Below are 15,885 nucleotides of genomic sequence, written 5' to 3' on the forward strand. Positions count from 1 at the left end.
AGTGGTCTGCAGGTAAGACCAATATTTCAGCTTGGCTCCACTGCGCATCAACATTTCCTAAAGTAAGTCCTGGGTAACGAACTGCAGCAGTTCACCGGTGGCAGCTAGCAGCAAAAGTTGCATAGTTTCACAGAACAGAGGGCTCGTCCGGGATTTGAACCCGGGACCTCTCGCACCCAAAGCGAGAATCATACCCCTAGACCAACGAGCCGCTGAGTGCTCCCCTGGGTCTTGTTTTGTCAGGACCCCTTGCAGGCCTGAGCAAGTAAAAAATCTGGTCCAAAATTGGCTCTTTTCCTTCAATGCTAACAAAAGAGTTTCGTCTTTGTTTGTTTCGTTAGCGTCGATTCTTGCAGTAAAGTCTGGCGTTTGTTTCGGAAAGAAGGGCTCGTCCGGGAGTTGAACCCAGGACCCCTCGCACCCGAAGCGAGAATCATACCCCTAGACCAACGAGCCTGGGCAAAGGGTACCTTTTATTCAGTGCCTTTCTTCACAACAAATATTTAGAGTGGTCTGCAGGTAAGACCAATCTTTCAGCTTGGTTCCACTGCGCATCAACATTTCCTAAAGTAAGTCCTAGGTAACGAACTGCAGCAGTTCACCGGTGGCAGCTAGCAGCAAAAGTTGCAGAGTTTCACAGAACAGAGGGCTCGTCCGGGATTTGAACCGGGGAACTCTCGCACCCTAAGCGAGAATCATACCCCTAGACCAACGAGCCACGCTGCACAAAAGCTTTTGTCGAGAGTTTTGTGCAGCAATATTTAACTGAAAGTAAAGGCAGGTCGGGTGGTGTTGAGTTGCAAAAAAGCTGCCGGCTACATGCTGTACAGCAAAGGAGAGACAGTGCTGACACAAACACATGATACTGACAGAAAGTTGCGTGGGAAAGGTCTCGTCGGGGATTTGAACCCGGGACCTCTCGCACTCTAAACGAGAATCATACCCTTAGACGAACGAGCCACGCTGCTCAAACGCTTATGTCGAGCCTTCTGTGCAGCAATGTTTAGCTGAAAGGAAAGGGAGGTGTGGAGTTGTTTAGTTGCAGAAAAGCTGCCGGCTATATGCTGTACAGCAAATGTAAGACAGTGCTGACACAAGCACCTGATAATGACAAATAGTTGCGTGGGGAAGGACTTATCTGGGATTTGAACCCGGGACCTCTCGCACCCTAAGCGAGAATCATACCCTAGACCAACAAGCCTTGACTGGCTATGAATTTAGCTGAAAACACAACATCATTTTCTAGATCACTGACGAGAGTTGAAAATTAACACATTTCAATGAAATGCACCTGTAACGCCTGCGGGCTCGTCCGGGATTTGAACCCGGGACCTCTCGCACCCAAAGCGAGAATCATACCCCTAGACCAACGAGCCGCAATGTGATGGCTCCGGGGGAAAAAATAAACATCCAACTGAGGCTAAATCTCCACAGCAGAAACGCGTTAGACAGTGAGGCCGACAAAGAATTGGTGAGGAAGCACAAAAGGGCTCGTCCGGGATTTGAACGCGGGACCTCTCGCACCCAAAGCGAGAATCATACCCCTAGACCAACGAGCCGCTGAGTGCTCCCCTGGGTCTTGTTTTGTCAGGACCCCTTGCAGGCCTGAGCAAGTAAAAAATCTGGTCCAAAATTGGCTCTTTTCCTTCAATGCTAACAAAAGAGTTTCGTCTTTGTTTGTTTCGTTAGCGTCGATTCTTGCAGTAAAGTCTGGCGTTTGTTTCGGAAAGAAGGGCTCGTCCGGGAGTTGAACCCGGGACCTCTCGCACCCGAAGCGAGAATCATACCCCTAGACCAACGAGCCTGGGCCAAGGGTACTTATTATTCAGTGCCTTTCTTCACAACAAATATTTAGATTGGTCTGCAGGTAAGACCAATCTTTCAGCTTGGTTCCACTGCGCATCAACATTTCCTAAAGTAAGTCCTGGGTAACGAACTGCAGCAGTTCACCTGTGTCAGCTAGCAGCAAAAGTTGCAGAGTTTCACAGAACAGAGGGCTCGTCCGGGATTTGAACCCGGGACCTCTCGCACCCTAAGCGAGAATCATACCCCTAGACCAACGAGCCACACTGCACAAAAGCTTTTGTCGAGAGTTTTGTGCAGCAATATTTAACTGAAAGGAAAGGCAGGTCGGGTGGTGTTGAGTTGCAAAAAAGCTGCCGGCTACATGCTGTACAGCAAAGGAGAGACAGTGCTGACACAAACACATGATACTGACAGAAAGTTGCGTGGGAAAGGTCTCGTCCGGGATTTGAACCCGGGACCTCTCGCACCCTAAGCGAGAATCATACCCCTAGGACCAACGAGCCACGCTGCTCAAACGCTTATGTCGAGCCTTCTGTGCAGCAATATTTAGCTGAAAGGAAAGGGAGGTGTGGTGTTGTTTAGTTGCAGAAAAGCTGCCGGCTATATGCTGTACAGCAAAGGTAAGACAGTGCTGACACAAGCACCTGATAATGACAAATAGTTGCGTGGGGAAGGACTTGTCTGGGATTTGAACCCGGGACCTCTCGCATCCTAAGCGAGAATCATACCCTAGACCAACAAGCCTTGACTGGCTATGAATTTAGCTAAAAAAACAACAACATCATTTTCTAGATCACTGACGAGAGTTGAAAATTAACCCTCTAGGCGCCATAGGCGACTATAGTCGACAAGATGCGGCACTGAGTAAAACGGCCGATTTAGTCAAATAGGGTGTCATATTTCGTTCGACTTCCACTCCACTAGATGGCAGACATGTCATACGTCATCCCCGAGTCGAAAAAAGGACACGCTTTAAACAAAACTTTCTAGCTACAGCTCATTGAATCAGTGCATGAAATACCGGAGCTAGTGTGCGTGTGAGCCACTTTGTCAGAGCGATATTGTCAACGTCAGCGAGTATTTGCATTAGATTATCGTCTAATGGCATCAAAAAAGTTTACCTGAAATGAAGTGTTGGGTCTTCTATTCGCGGACCCTGATTCTGAAGGGGAATATCTGCCTTCAGAAAATGACGGTGATTCGTTTAGTGAGGCTTCAGATGCGTCCCTGCCTTGCAATAATGCAGCTGGACAAAGTGAGAGTTTACTCCATAGTTTAGTTTACACCAAGCACAAACGTTGAATCGTTTGCCCAATGTCACTGGTGGGAATAATGTTTCACGGGTTCGGAGTGTTCATCGGGAAGTTAGCAGGGTGTTAGTGGTGTGGCGAACGAGGCTGGAGGTAGCCTAATATCCATAGCGCTAGCTTCTGTCTTCTGAACGTGTGCCTCTCCACAATCGCGGCGACAGTAACGTGGTGGAGCCTTTGTCTAATGCCACTGGGTATGTTAGACGAGGTCGAAGTGCTCATAGGACAGTTAGGGGGGAACGTAGTGGCAGTGTGGGGAGTCGCAATGAGAATGACAGTAGGCCTAGTCCGAGCTGCGCAAATTCTCTCCACTCGGCGCGCGCGAGGCAGATCTGGCCATGCTGCTCGCATGGTGGAGGTGGTGACACGCTCTCTCCCTCTCCCACACACACACACACACACATTAGGTCATGCATAGTCTATCACAAGATGATGGGAATGCCGGCCCTGTATGGATAGGGATAGGGAGTCATTATCTCTACAGCAAAAGGCCTGCTACATAAAAAAAAAAATGTCAGCCATTTAGTAATGATTTACACTGTTGATTTGCTATCTACTTCCCTGATCATTTAGGACATACAGTACACTATGTGTTCCTTTTTGTGTGTTCATGTCCTTGTGATGTGTGTGTCTTTGTCAGCTAAGAAAAACAAAACAAAAAAACATCAACAAAAAGAAAAAAAATACTAACATTGTCTCTTGTCTTGTCTCGTCATCTCACTCCTGATCTGTGCCTTGCCGTGGCAAATGAGCTTTTGAACTAAACAGGTCTTGTCTACTTGTGTTTGTGTGTCATCTGAATAATATATATGTGGCCCATACATGGAATCAGAGTGCCTACTGTATGTAGTAAATGGAAAATCTCTACAGCAAAAGGCCAGTCTACCGCTACATGCATTTGGTTTGTTTCTGCCATTTATTAGTAATGATTTACAGTTTGTTCACTACTTACTATTTACCTGAGCATTCAGTATTGTGCAATATAGCATACAGAAGGTGAGGGACATTTTGGGGGGAAAGAAGTGGTGCATTTTATCATTCAAACATGCGACTTTTCATGAAAATTCTATAATCCAAGATGGCCGCCACCATATGACGTCATAATATGCAAATTAGATATAAACATTTAATCTCTACATAAACTTTGGGTCATCCTTAATATTTCTCTAATTTACAGAAAGTCTCTATCTCTTATCACTTTTAAGATATAGCCTTTTGAAATTAAGATGTCAAAATTTATCGTTTCGGAAAAAAACCTCTTCCGCCTAAAGGGTTAACACATTTCAATGAAATGCACCTGTAACGCCTGTGGGCTCGTTCGGGATTTGAACCCAGGACCTCTCGCACCCAAAGCGAGAATCATACCCCTAGACCAACGAGCCGCAATGTGATGGCGCAGGGGGAAAAAATAAACATCCAACTGAGGCTAAATCTCCACAGAGGAAACGCGTTAGACAGTGAGGCCGACAAAGAATTGGTGAGGAAGCACAAAAGGGCTCGTCCGGGATTTGAACGCGGGACCTCTCGCACCCAAAGCGAGAATCATACCCCTAGACCAACGAGCCGCTGAGTGCTCCCCTGGGTCTTGTTTTGTCAGGACCCCTTGCAGGCCTGAGCAAGTAAAAAATCTGGTCCAAAATTGGCTCTTTTCCTTCAATGCTAACAAAAGAGTTTCGTCTTTGTTTGTTTCGTTAGCGTCGATTCTTGCAGTAAAGTCTGGCGTTTGATTCGGAAAGACGGGCTCGTCCGGGAGTTGAACCCGGGACCTCTCGCACCCGAAGCGAGAATCATACCCCTAGACCAACGAGCCTGGGCCAAGGGTACTTATTATTCAGTGCCTTTCTTCACAACAAATATTTAGAGTGGTCTGCAGGTAAGACGAATCTTTCAGCTTGGTTCCACTGCGCATCAACATTTCCTAAAGTAAGTCCTGGGTAACGAACTGCAGCAGTTCACCGGTGGCAGCTAGCAGCAAAAGTTGCAGAGTTTCACAGAACAGAGGGCTCATCCGGGATTTGAACCCGGGACCTCTCGCACCCTAAGCGAGAATCATACCCCTAGACCAACGAGACTGGGGCAAGGGTACCTTTTATTCAGTGCCTTTCTTCACAACAAATATTTAGAGTGGTCTGCAGGTAAGACCAATCTTTCAGCTTGGTTCCACTGCGCATCAACATTTCCTAAAGTAAGTCCTGGGTAACGAACTGCAGCAGTTCACAGGTGGCAGCTAGCAGCAAAAGTTGCAGAGTTTCACAGAACAGAGGGCTCGTCCGGGATTTGAACCCGGGACCTCTCGCACCCTAAGCGAGAATCATACCCCTAGAACAACGAGCCACACTGCGCAAAAGCTTTTGTCGAGCGTTTTGTGCAGCAATATTGAACTGAAAGGAAAGGCAGGTCAGGTGGTGTTGAGTTGCAGAAAAGCTGCCGGCTACATGCTGTACAGCAAAGGAGAGACGGTGCTGACACAAACACATCATACTGACAGAAAGTTGCGTGGGAAAGGTCTCGTCCGGGATTTGAACCCCGGACCTCTCGCACCCTAAGCGAGAATCATACCCCTAGACCAACGAGCCACTCTGCTCAAACGCTTATGTCGAGCCTTCTGTGCATCAATATTTAGCTGAAAGGAAAGGGAGGTGTGGTGTTGTTTAGTTGCAGAAAAGCTGCCGGCTATATGCTGTACAGCAAAGGTAAGACAGTGCTGACACAAGCACCTGATAATGACAAATAGTTGCGTGGGGAAGGACTTGTCTGGGATTTGAACCCGGGACCTCTCGCACCCTAAGCGAGAATCATACCCTAGACCAGCAAGCCTTGACTGGCTATGAATTTAGCTGAAAAAACAACAACATCATTTTCTAGATCACTGACGAGAGTTGAAAATTAACACATTTCAATGAAATGCACCTGTAACGCCTGCGGGCTCGTCCGGGATTTGAACCCGGGACCTCTCGCACCCAAAGCGAGAATCATACCCCTAGACCAACGAGCCGCAATGTGATGGCGCAGGGGGAAAAAATAAACATCCAACTGAGGCTAAATCTCCACAGAGGAAACGCGTTAGACAGTGAGGCCGACAAAGAATTGGTGAGGAAGCACAAAAGGGCTCGTCCGGGATTTGAAGCCGGGACCTCTCGCACCCAAAGCGAGAATCATACCCCTAGACCAACGAGCCGCTGAGTGCTCCCCTGGGTCTTGTTTTGTATGAACCCCTTGCAGGCCTGAGCAAGTAAAAAATCTGGTCCAAAATTGGCTCTTTTCCTTCAATGCTAACAAAAGAGTTTCGTCTTTGTTTGTTTCGTTAGCGTCGATTCTTGCAGTAAAGTCTGGCGTTTGTTTCGGAAAGAAGGGCTCGTCCGGGAGTTGAACCCGGGACCTCTCGCACCCGAAGCGAGAATCATACCCCTAGACCAACGAGCCTGGGGCAAGGGGACCTTTTATTCAGTGCCTTTCTTCACAACAAATATTTAGAGTGGTCTGCAGGTAAGACCAATCTTTCAGCTTGGTTCCACTGCGCATCAACATTTCCTAAAGTAAGTCCTGGGTAACGAACTGCAGCAGTTCACCGGTGGCAGCTAGCAGCAAAAGTTGCAGAGTTTCACAGAACAGAGGGCTCATCCGGGATTTGAACCCGGGACCTCTCGCACCCTAAGCGAGAATCATACCCCTAGACCAACGAGCCTGGGGCAAGGGTACCTTTTATTCAGTGCCTTTCTTCACAACAAATATTTAGAGTGGTCTGCAGGTAAGACCAATCTTTCAGCTTGGTTCCACTGCGCATCAACATTTCCTAAAGTAAGTCCTGGGTAACGAACTGCAGCAGTTCACAGGTGGCAGCTAGCAGCAAAAGTTGCAGAGTTTCACAGAACAGAGGGCTCGTCCGGGATTTGAACCCGGGACCTCTCGCACCCTAAGCGAGAATCATACCCCTAGAACAACGAGCCACGCTGCGCAAAAGCTTTTGTCGAGCGTTTTGTGCAGCAATATTGAACTGAAAGGAAAGGCAGGTCAGGTGGTGTTGAGTTGCAGAAAAGCTGCCGGCTACATGCTGTACAGCAAAGGAGAGACGGTGCTGACACAAACACATCATACTGACAGAAAGTTGCGTGGGAAAGGTCTCGTCCGGGATTTGAACCCCGGACCTCTCGCACCCTAAGCGAGAATCATACCCCTAGACCAACGAGCCACTCTGCTCAAACGCTTATGTCGAGCCTTCTGTGCATCAATATTTAGCTGAAAGGAAAGGGAGGTGTGGTGTTGTTTAGTTGCAGAAAAGCTGCCGGCTATATGCTGTACAGCAAAGGTAAGACAGTGCTGACACAAGCACCTGATAATGACAAATAGTTGCGTGGGGAAGGACTTGTCTGGGATTTGAACCCGGGACCTCTCGCACCCTAAGCGAGAATCATACCCTAGACCAACAAGCCTTGACTGGCTATGAATTTAGCTGAAAAAACAACAACATCATTTTGTGAGGAAGCACAAAAGGGCTCGTCCGGGATTTGAACGCGGGACCTCTCGCACCCAAAGCGAGAATCATACCCCTAGACCAACGAGCCGCTGAGTGCTCCCCTGGGTCTTGTTTTGTCAGGACCCCTTGCAGGCCTGAGCAAGTAAAAAATCTGGTCCAAAATTGGCTCTTTTCCTTCAATGCTAACAAAAGAGTTTCGTCTTTGTTTGTTTCGTTAGCGTCGATTCTTGCAGTAAAGTCTGGCGTTTGTTTCGGAAAGAAGGGCTCGTCCGGGAGTTGAACCCGGGACCTCTCGCACCCGAAGCGAGAATCATACCCCTAGACCAATGAGCCTGGGGCAAGGGTACCTTTTATTCAGTGCCTTTCTTCACAACAAATATTTAGAGTGGTCTGCAGGTAAGACCAATCTTTCAGCTTGGTTCCACTGCGCATCAACATTTCCTAAAGTAAGTCCTGGGTAACGAACTGCAGCAGTTCACCGGTGGCAGCTAGCAGCAAAAGTTGCAGAGTTTCACAGAACAGAGGGCTCGTCCGGGATTTGAACCCGGGACCTCTCGCACCCTAAGCGAGAATCATACCCCTAGACCAACGAGCCACGCTGCGCAAAAGCTTTTGTCGAGCGTTTTGTGCAGCAATATTTAACTGAAAGGAAAGGCAGGTCGGGTGGTGTTGAGTTGCAGAAAAGCTGCCGGCTACATGCTGTACAGCAAAGGAGAGACGGTGCTGACACAAACACATCATACTGACAGAAAGTTGCGTGGGAAAGGTCTCGTCCGGGATTTGAACCCCGGACCTCTCGCACCCTAAGCGAGAATCATACCCCTAGACCAACGAGCCACGCTGCGCAAAAGCTTTTGTCGAGCGTTTTGTGCAGCAATATTTAACTGAAAGGAAAGGCAGGTCGGGTGGTGTTGAGTTGCAGAAAAGCTGCCGGCTACATGCTGTACAGCAAAGGTAAGACAGTGCTGACACAAGCACCTGATAATGACAAATAGTTGCGTGGGGAAGGACTTGTCTGGGATTTGAACCCGGGACCTCTCGCACCCTAAGCGAGAATCATACCCTAGACCAACAAGCCTTGACTGGCTATGAATTTAGCTGAAAAAACAACAACATAATTTTCTAGATCACTGAGGAGAGTTGAAAATTAACACATTTCAATGAAATGCACCTGTAACGCCTGCGGGCTCGTCCGGGATTTGAACCCGGGACCTCTCGCACCCAAAGCGAGAATCATACCCCTAGACCAACGAGCCGCAATGTGATGGCTCAGGGGGAAAAAATATACATCCAACTGAGGCTAAATCTCCACAGCAGAAACGCGTTAGACAGTGAGGCCGACAAAGAATTGGTGAGGAAGCACAAAAGGGCTCGTCCGGGATTTGAACCCGGGACCTCTCGCACCCAAAGCGAGAATCATACCCCTAGACCAACGAGCCGCTGAGTGCTCCCCTGGGTCTTGTTTTGTCAGGACCCCTTGCAGGCCTGAGCAAGTAAAAAATCTGGTCCAAAATTGGCTCTTTTCCTTCAATGCTAACAAAAGAGTTTCGTCTTTGTTTGTTTCGTTAGCGTCGATTCTTGCAGTAAAGTCTGGCGTTTGTTTCGGAAAGAAGGGCTCGTCCGGGAGTTGAACCCGGGACCTCTCGCACCCGAAGCGAGAATCATACCCCTAGACCAACGAGCCTGTGGCAAGGGTACCTTTTATTCAGTGCCTTTCTTCACAACAAATATTTAGAGTGGTCTGCAGGTAAGACCAATCTTTCAGCTTGGTTCCACTGCGCATCAACATTTCCTAAAGTAAGTCCTGGGTAACGAACTGCAGCAGTTCACCGGTGGCAGCTAGCAGCAAAAGTTGCAGAGTTTCACAGAACAGAGGGCTCGTCCGGGATTTGAACCCGGGACCTCTCGCACCCTAAGCGAGAATCATACCCCTAGACCAACGAGCCACGCTGCACAAAAGCTTTTGTCGAGAGTTTTGTGCAGCAATATTTAACTGAAAGGAAAGGCAGGTCGGGTGGTGTTGAGTTGCAAAAAAGCTGCCGGCTACATGCTGTACAGCAAAGGAGAGACAGTGCTGACACAAACACATGATACTGACAGAAAGTTGCGTGGGAAAGGTCTCGTCCGGGATTTGAACCCGGGACCTCTCGCACCCTAAGCGAGAATCATACCCCTAGACCAACGAGCCACGCTGCTCAAATGCTTATGTCGAGCCTTCTGTGCAGCAATATTTAGCTGAAAGGAAAGGGAGGTGTGGTGTTGTTTAGTTGCAGAAAAGCTGCCGGCTATATGCTGTACAGCAAAGGTAAGACAGTGCTGACACAAGCACCTGATAATGACAAATAGTTGCGTGGGGAAGGACTTGTCTGGGATTTGAACCCGGGACCTCTCGCATCCTAAGCGAGAATCATACCCTAGACCAACAAGCCTTGACTGGCTATGAATTTAGCTGAAAAAACAACAACATCATTTTCTAGATCACTGACGAGAGTTGAAAATTAACACATTTCAATGAAATGCACCTGTAACGCCTGCGGGCTCGTCCGGGATTTGAACCCGGGACCTCTCGCACCCAAAGCGAGAATCATACCCCTAGACCAACTAGCCGCAATGTGATGGCGCAGGGGGAAAAAATAAACATCCAACTGAGGCTAAATCTCCACAGAGGAAACGCGTTAGACAGTGAGGCCGACAAAGAATTGGTGAGGAAGCACAAAAGGGCTCGTCCGGGATTTGAACCCGGGACCTCTCGCACCCAAAGCGAGAATCATACCCCTAGACCAACGAGCCGCTGAGTGCTCCCCTGGGTCTTGTTTTGTCAGGACCCCTTCCAGGCCTGAGCAAGTAAAAAATCTGGTCCAAAATTGGCTCTTTTCCTTCAATGCTAACAAAAGAGTTTCGTCTTTGTTTGTTTCGTTAGCGTCGATTCTTGCAGTAAAGTCTGGCGTTTGTTTCGGAAAGAAGGGCTCGTCCGGGAGTTGAACCCGGGACCTCTCGCACCCGAAGCGAGAATCATACCCCTAGACCAACGAGCCTGGGGCAAGGGGACCTTTTATTCAGTGCCTTTCTTCACAACAAATATTTAGAGTGGTCTGCAGGTAAGACCAATCTTTCAGCTTGGTTCCACTGCGCATCAACATTTCCTAAAGTAAGTCCTGGGTAACGAACTGCAGCAGTTCACCGGTGGCAGCTAGCAGCAAAAGTTGCAGAGTTTCACAGAACAGAGGGCTCGTCCGGGATTTGAACCCGGGACCTCTCGCACCCTAAGCGAGAATCATAGCCCTAGACCAACGAGCCTGGGGCAAGGGTACCTTTTATTCAGTGCCTTTCTTCACAACAAATATTTAGAGTGGTCTGCAGGTAAGACCAATCTTTCAGCTTGGTTCCACTGCGCATCAACATTTCCTAAAGTAAGTCCTGGGTAACGAACTGCAGCAGTTCACCGGTGGCAGCTAGCAGCAAAAGTTGCAGAGTTTCACAGAACAGAGGGCTCGTCCGGGATTTGAACCCGGGACCTCTCGCACCCTAAGCGAGAATCATACCCCTAGACCAACGAGCCTGGGGCAAGGGTACCTTTTATTCAGTGCCTTTCTTCACAACAAATATTTAGAGTGGTCTGCAGGTAAGACCAATCTTTCAGCTTGGTTCCACTGCGCATCAACATTTCCTAAAGTAAGTCCTGGGTAACGAACTGCAGCAGTTCACCGGTGGCAGCTAGCAGCAAAAGTTGCAGAGTTTCACAGAACAGAGGGCTCGTCCGGGATTTGAACCCGGGACCTCTCGCACCCTAAGCGAGAATCATACCCCTAGACCAACGAGCCACACTGCACAAAAGCTTTTGTCGAGAGTTTTGTGCAGCAATATTTAACTGAAAGGAAAGGCAGGTTGGGTGGTGTTGAGTTGCAAAAAAGCTGCCGGCTACATGCTGTACAGCAAAGGAGAGACAGTGCTGACACAAACACATGATACTGACAGAAAGTTGCGTGGGAAAGGTCTCGTCCGGGATTTGAACCCGGGACCTCTCGCACCCTAAGCGAGAATCATACCCCTAGGACCAACGAGCCACGCTGCTCAAACGCTTATGTCGAGCCTTCTGTGCAGCAATATTTAGCTGAAAGGAAAGGGAGGTGTGGTGTTGTTTAGTTGCAGAAAAGCTGCCGGCTATATGCTGTACAGCAAAGGTAAGACAGTGCTGACACAAGCACCTGATAATGACAAATAGTTGCGTGGGGAAGGACTTGTCTGGGATTTGAACCCGGGACCTCTCGCATCCTAAGCGAGAATCATACCCTAGACCAACAAGCCTTGACTGGCTATGAATTTAGCTAAAAAAACAACAACATCATTTTCTAGATCACTGACGAGAGTTGAAAATTAACCCTCTAGGCGCCATAGGCGACTATAGTCAACAAGATGCGGCACTGAGTAAAACGGCCGATTTAGTCAAATAGGGTGTCATATTTCGTTCGACTTCCACTCCACTAGATGGCAGACATGTCATACGTCATCCCCGAGTCGAAAAAAGGACACGCTTTAAACAAAACTTTCTAGCTACAGCTCATTGAATCAGTGCATGAAATACCGGAGCTAGTGTGCGTGTGAGCCACTTTGTCAGAGCGATATTGTCAACGTCAGCGAGTATTTGCATTAGATTATCGTCTAATGGCATCAAAAAAGTTTACCTGAAATGAAGTGTTGGGTCTTCTATTCGCGGACCCTGATTCTGAAGGGGAATATCTGCCTTCAGAAAATGACGGTGATTCGTTTAGTGAGGCTTCAGATGCGTCCCTGCCTTGCAATGATGCAGCTGGACAAAGTGAGAGTTTACTCCATAGTTTAGTTTACACCAAGCACAAACGTTGAATCGTTTGCCCAATGTCACTGGTGGGAATAATGTTTCACGGGTTCGGAGTGTTCATCGGGAAGTTAGCAGGGTGTTAGTGGTGTGGCGAACGAGGCTGGAGGTAGCCTAATATCCATAGCGCTAGCTTCTGTCTTCTGAACGTGTGCCTCTCCACAATCGCGGCGACAGTAACATGGTGGAGCCTTTGTCTAATGCCACTGGGTATGTTAGACGAGGTCGAAGTGCTCATAGGACAGTTAGGGGGGAACGTAGTGGCAGTGTGGGGAGTCGCAATGAGAATGACAGTAGGCCTAGTCCGAGCTGCGCAAATTCTCTCCACTCGGCGCGCGCGAGGCAGATCTGGCCATGCTGCTCGCATGGTGGAGGTGGTGACACGCTCTCTCCCTCTCCCACACACACACACACACACATTAGGTCATGCATAGTCTATCACAAGATGATGGGAATGCCGGCCCTGTATGGATAGGGATAGGGAGTCATTATCTCTACAGCAAAAGGCCTGCTACATAAAAAAAAAAATGTCAGCCATTTAGTAATGATTTACACTGTTGATTTGCTATCTACTTCCCTGATCATTTAGGACATACAGTACACTATGTGTTCCTTTTTGTGTGTTCATGTCCTTGTGATGTGTGTGTCTTTGTCAGCTAAGAAAAACAAAACAAAAAAACATCAACAAAAAGAAAAAAAATACTAACATTGTCTCTTGTCTTGTCTCGTCATCTCACTCCTGATCTGTGCCTTGCCGTGGCAAATGAGCTTTTGAACTAAACAGGTCTTGTCTACTTGTGTTTGTGTGTCATCTGAATAATATATATGTGGCCCATACATGGAATCAGAGTGCCTACTGTATGTAGTAAATGGAAAATCTCTACAGCAAAAGGCCAGTCTACCGCTACATGCATTTGGTTTGTTTCTGCCATTTATTAGTAATGATTTACAGTTTGTTCACTACTTACTATTTACCTGAGCATTCAGTATTGTGCAATATAGCATACAGAAGGTGAGGGACATTTTGGGGGGAAAGAAGTGGTGCATTTTATCATTCAAACATGCGACTTTTCATGAAAATTCTATAATCCAAGATGGCCGCCACCATATGACGTCATAATATGCAAATTAGATATAAACATTTAATCTCTACATAAACTTTGGGTCATCCTTAATATTTCTCTAATTTACAGAAAGTCTCTATCTCTTATCACTTTTAAGATATAGCCTTTTGAAATTAAGATGTCAAAATTGATCGTTTCGGAAAAAAACCTCTTCCGCCTAAAGGGTTAACACATTTCAATGAAATGCACCTGTAACGCCTGTGGGCTCGTTCGGGATTTGAACCCAGGACCTCTCGCACCCAAAGCGAGAATCATACCCCTAGATCAACGAGCCGCAATGTGATGGCGCAGGGGGAAAAAATAAACATCCAACTGAGGCTAAATCTCCACAGAGGAAACGCGTTAGACAGTGAGGCCGACAAAGAATTGGTGAGGAAGCACAAAAGGGCTCGTCCGGGATTTGAACGCGGGACCTCTCGCACCCAAAGCGAGAATCATACCCCTAGACCAACGAGCCGCTGAGTGCTCCCCTGGGTCTTGTTTTGTCAGGACCCCTTGCAGGCCTGAGCAAGTAAAAAATCTGGTCCAAAATTGGCTCTTTTCCTTCAATGCTAACAAAAGAGTTTCGTCTTTGTTTGTTTCGTTAGCGTCGATTCTTGCAGTAAAGTCTGGCGTTTGATTCGGAAAGAAGGGCTCGTCCGGGAGTTGAACCCGGGACCTCTCGCACCCGAAGCGAGAATCATACCCCTAGACCAACGAGCCTGGGCCAAGGGTACTTATTATTCAGTGCCTTTCTTCACAACAAATATTTAGAGTGGTCTGCAGGTAAGACGAATCTTTCAGCTTGGTTCCACTGCGCATCAACATTTCCTAAAGTAAGTCCTGGGTAACGAACTGCAGCAGTTCACCGGTGGCAGCTAGCAGCAAAAGTTGCAGAGTTTCACAGAACAGAGGGCTCATCCGGGATTTGAACCCGGGACCTCTCGCACCCTAAGCGAGAATCATACCCCTAGACCAACGAGACTGGGGCAAGGGTACCTTTTATTCAGTGCCTTTCTTCACAACAAATATTTAGAGTGGTCTGTAGGTAAGACCAATCTTTCAGCTTGGTTCCACTGCGCATCAACATTTCCTAAAGTAAGTCCTGGGTAACGAACTGCAGCAGTTCACAGGTGGCAGCTAGCAGCAAAAGTTGCAGAGTTTCACAGAACAGAGGGCTCGTCCGGGATTTGAACCCGGGACCTCTCGCACCCTATGCGAGAATCATACCCCTAGACCAACGAGCCACGCTGCGCAAAAGCTTTTGTCGAGCGTTTTGTGCAGCAATATTTAACTGAAAGGAAAGGCAGGTCGGGTGGTGTTGAGTTGCAGAAAAGCTGCCGGCTACATGCTGTACAGCAAAGGAGAGACGGTGCTGACACAAACACATCATACTGACAGAAAGTTGCGTGGGAAAGGTCTCGTCCGGGATTTGAACCCCGGACCTCTCGCACCCTAAGCGAGAATCATACCCCTAGACCAACGAGCCACTCTGCTCAAACGCTTATGTCGAGCCTTCTGTGCAGCAATATTTAGCTGAAAGGAAAGGGAGGTGTGGTGTTGTTTAGTTGCAGAAAAGCTGCCGGCTATATGCTGTACAGCAAAGGTAAGACAGTGCTGACACAAGCACCTGATAATGACAAATAGTTGCGTGGGGAAGGACTTGTCTGGGATTTGAACCCGGGACCTCTCGCACCCTAAGCGAGAATCATACCCTAGACCAACAAGCCTTGACTGGCTATGAATTTAGCTGAAAAAACAACAACATAATTTTCTAGATCACTGACGAGAGTTGAAAATTAACACATTTCAATGAAATGCACCTGTAACGCCTGCGGGCTCGTCCGGGATTTGAACCCGGGACCTCTCGCACCCAAAGCGAGAATCATACCCCTAGACCAACGAGCCGCAATGTGATGGCTCAGGGGGAAAAAATATACATCCAACTGAGGCTAAATCTCCACAGCAGAAACGCGTTAGACAGTGAGGCCGACAAAGAATTGGTGAGGAAGCACAAAAGGGCTCGTCCGGGATTTGAACCCGGGACCTCTCGCACCCAAAGCGAGAATCATACCCCTAGACCAAAGAGCCGCTGAGTGCTCCCCTGGGTCTTGTTTTGTCAGGACCCCTTGCAGGCCTGAGCAAGTAAAAAATCTGGTCCAAAATTGGCTCTTTTCCTTCAATGCTAACAAAAGAGTTTCGTCTTTGTTTGTTTCGTTAGCGTCGATTCTTGCAGTAAAGTCTGGCGTTTGTTTCGGAAAGAAGGGCTCGTCCGGGAGTTGAACCCGGGAACTCTCGCACCCGAAGCGAGAATCATACCCCTAGACCAACGAGCCT

At 48.0% G+C, this 15,885-nt stretch overlaps 21 non-coding genes across 21 annotated transcripts; all 21 read right to left on the minus strand.

Annotated features, from left to right (window-relative positions):
- Positions 1–139: 139 nt before the first annotated feature.
- trnap-ugg lies at positions 140–211 on the minus strand. The gene has a single exon. It is a non-coding gene; the product is annotated as a tRNA-Pro (tRNA).
- A 173-nt stretch (positions 212–384) lies between these two features.
- Positions 385–456, minus strand: trnap-cgg. The gene has a single exon. It is a non-coding gene; the product is annotated as a tRNA-Pro (tRNA).
- An 848-nt stretch (positions 457–1,304) lies between these two features.
- Positions 1,305–1,376, minus strand: trnap-ugg. The gene has a single exon. It is a non-coding gene; the product is annotated as a tRNA-Pro (tRNA).
- A 356-nt stretch (positions 1,377–1,732) lies between these two features.
- Positions 1,733–1,804, minus strand: trnap-cgg. The gene has a single exon. It is a non-coding gene; the product is annotated as a tRNA-Pro (tRNA).
- A 190-nt stretch (positions 1,805–1,994) lies between these two features.
- Positions 1,995–2,066, minus strand: trnap-agg. Its single transcript has one exon. It is a non-coding gene; the product is annotated as a tRNA-Pro (tRNA).
- Positions 2,067–4,854: 2,788 nt separating this feature from the next.
- trnap-cgg lies at positions 4,855–4,926 on the minus strand. The gene has a single exon. It is a non-coding gene; the product is annotated as a tRNA-Pro (tRNA).
- A 1,113-nt stretch (positions 4,927–6,039) lies between these two features.
- trnap-ugg lies at positions 6,040–6,111 on the minus strand. Its single transcript has one exon. It is a non-coding gene; the product is annotated as a tRNA-Pro (tRNA).
- A 356-nt stretch (positions 6,112–6,467) lies between these two features.
- On the minus strand, positions 6,468–6,539 carry trnap-cgg. Its single transcript has one exon. It is a non-coding gene; the product is annotated as a tRNA-Pro (tRNA).
- A 1,312-nt stretch (positions 6,540–7,851) lies between these two features.
- On the minus strand, positions 7,852–7,923 carry trnap-cgg. The gene has a single exon. It is a non-coding gene; the product is annotated as a tRNA-Pro (tRNA).
- A 190-nt stretch (positions 7,924–8,113) lies between these two features.
- Positions 8,114–8,185, minus strand: trnap-agg. The gene has a single exon. It is a non-coding gene; the product is annotated as a tRNA-Pro (tRNA).
- Positions 8,186–8,774: 589 nt separating this feature from the next.
- On the minus strand, positions 8,775–8,846 carry trnap-ugg. The gene has a single exon. It is a non-coding gene; the product is annotated as a tRNA-Pro (tRNA).
- Positions 8,847–8,957: 111 nt separating this feature from the next.
- trnap-ugg lies at positions 8,958–9,029 on the minus strand. The gene has a single exon. It is a non-coding gene; the product is annotated as a tRNA-Pro (tRNA).
- Positions 9,030–9,202: 173 nt separating this feature from the next.
- On the minus strand, positions 9,203–9,274 carry trnap-cgg. Its single transcript has one exon. It is a non-coding gene; the product is annotated as a tRNA-Pro (tRNA).
- A 190-nt stretch (positions 9,275–9,464) lies between these two features.
- trnap-agg lies at positions 9,465–9,536 on the minus strand. Its single transcript has one exon. It is a non-coding gene; the product is annotated as a tRNA-Pro (tRNA).
- A 772-nt stretch (positions 9,537–10,308) lies between these two features.
- trnap-ugg lies at positions 10,309–10,380 on the minus strand. Its single transcript has one exon. It is a non-coding gene; the product is annotated as a tRNA-Pro (tRNA).
- A 173-nt stretch (positions 10,381–10,553) lies between these two features.
- trnap-cgg lies at positions 10,554–10,625 on the minus strand. The gene has a single exon. It is a non-coding gene; the product is annotated as a tRNA-Pro (tRNA).
- Positions 10,626–11,077: 452 nt separating this feature from the next.
- Positions 11,078–11,149, minus strand: trnap-agg. The gene has a single exon. It is a non-coding gene; the product is annotated as a tRNA-Pro (tRNA).
- Positions 11,150–11,339: 190 nt separating this feature from the next.
- Positions 11,340–11,411, minus strand: trnap-agg. The gene has a single exon. It is a non-coding gene; the product is annotated as a tRNA-Pro (tRNA).
- A 2,788-nt stretch (positions 11,412–14,199) lies between these two features.
- On the minus strand, positions 14,200–14,271 carry trnap-cgg. The gene has a single exon. It is a non-coding gene; the product is annotated as a tRNA-Pro (tRNA).
- A 1,113-nt stretch (positions 14,272–15,384) lies between these two features.
- On the minus strand, positions 15,385–15,456 carry trnap-ugg. The gene has a single exon. It is a non-coding gene; the product is annotated as a tRNA-Pro (tRNA).
- Positions 15,457–15,812: 356 nt separating this feature from the next.
- trnap-cgg lies at positions 15,813–15,884 on the minus strand. Its single transcript has one exon. It is a non-coding gene; the product is annotated as a tRNA-Pro (tRNA).
- Between the last annotated feature and the right edge of the window lies 1 nt (position 15,885).

Source organism: Alosa sapidissima, chromosome 8 (assembly GCF_018492685.1).
Source record: "Alosa sapidissima isolate fAloSap1 chromosome 8, fAloSap1.pri, whole genome shotgun sequence".
Lineage (NCBI taxonomy): Eukaryota > Metazoa > Chordata > Actinopteri > Clupeiformes > Clupeidae > Alosa > Alosa sapidissima.